This window comes from Eptatretus burgeri, chromosome 5, assembly GCF_056783735.1.
Source record: "Eptatretus burgeri isolate ZD-2024b chromosome 5, Ebu_testis_v1, whole genome shotgun sequence".
Lineage (NCBI taxonomy): Eukaryota > Metazoa > Chordata > Myxini > Myxiniformes > Myxinidae > Eptatretus > Eptatretus burgeri.
Window position 1 is genome coordinate 13,076,356 of NC_140965.1, and position 1,500 is coordinate 13,077,855.

Below are 1,500 nucleotides of genomic sequence, written 5' to 3' on the forward strand. Positions count from 1 at the left end.
GAAGGATGTGCTGCAGGTAAGGGTGATAATGGACGCAAATGGGAATGTGCTGACGAGCGAGGAGAGTGTGTTGAGAAGGTGGATGGAGTACTTTGAGGAGCTGATGAATGAAGAAAATGAGAGAGAGAAGGTTGGAAGAGGTGGAGATAGTGAATCTGGAAGTGGGGTGGATCAGTAAGGATGAAGTGAGGACTGCTATGAAGAAGATGAAAAGTGGAAAGGCGGTTGGCCCAGATGGTATACCAGTGGAGGCATGGAAGTGCTTTGGAGAGATGGCAGTGGGGTTGTTAACCAGATTGTTTAATAAAGTCTTGGAAAGTGAGAGGATGCCAGAGGAGTGGAGATGAAGTGTACTGGTTCCGATTTTCAAGAATAAGGGTGATGTGCAGAGCTGTGGAAATTACAGAGGGATAAAGTTGTTAAGCCACACCATGAAGTTGTGGGAAAAGAGTAGTGGAAGCTAGGGGGAGAGGAGAGGTGACGATCTGTGAGCAGCAATATGGGTTTATGCCAGGAAAGAGCACTACTGATGCGATGTTTGCTTTGAGAATGTTGATGGAGAAGTAGAGGGAAGGCCAGAAAGAGTTACATTGTGTGTTTGTGGATTTAGAGAAAGCTTATGATAGGGTGCCAAGAGAGGAGTTGTGGTATTGTATGAGGAAGTCGGGAGTGGTGGAGAAGTATGTGAGGATCGTGCAGGATATGTATGAGGACAGTGTGACAGCGGTGAGGTGTGCGGTAGAAATGACGGACCGGTTTAAGGTTAAAGTGGGATTGCACCAAGGATCGACTCTGAGCGCTTTCCTGTTTGCAATGGTGATGGACAGGTTGACGGACGAGATCAGACTGGAGTCTCCATGGACTATAATGTTCGTGGATGACATCATGATCTGTAGGGAGAGTAGGGAGCAGGCTGAAGCGAGCCTTGAGAGGTGGAGGTACGCACTGGAGAGAAGGGGAATGATAGTCAGTAGGAGTAAGACGGAGTACATGTGCGTAAATGAGAGGGAGGGTGGTGGTATGGTGCGGTTGCAAGGAGTTGAGGTGGGGAAGGTGGATTGGTTTAAATACTTGGGATCAACTGTCCAAAGTAACGGAGAGTGTGGGAGAGAAGTGAAAAAGAGAGTGCAGGCAGGATGGAGTGGGTGGAGAAGAGTTGCAGGAGAGATTTGTGACAGAAGGGTAGCTGCAAGAGTGAAGGGGAAAGTATATAAGACGGTAGTGAGACCAGCAATGTTGTATGGTTTGGAGGCGGTGGCACTAACAATAAGACAGGAAGCGGAGCTGGAGGTGGCAGAGTTAAAGATGCTACGATTCTCGTTGGGAGTGACGAGGATGGGTAGGATAAGAAATGAGTATATTAGAGGGACAGCGCCGGTTGGACGGTTTGGAGACAAGTGAGAGAGGCGAGATTGAGATGGTTTGGACATGTGCACAGGAGGGAAACGGAGTATATCGGGAGAAGGATGTTGAAGATGGAGCCGCCAGGCAGGAGGAGAA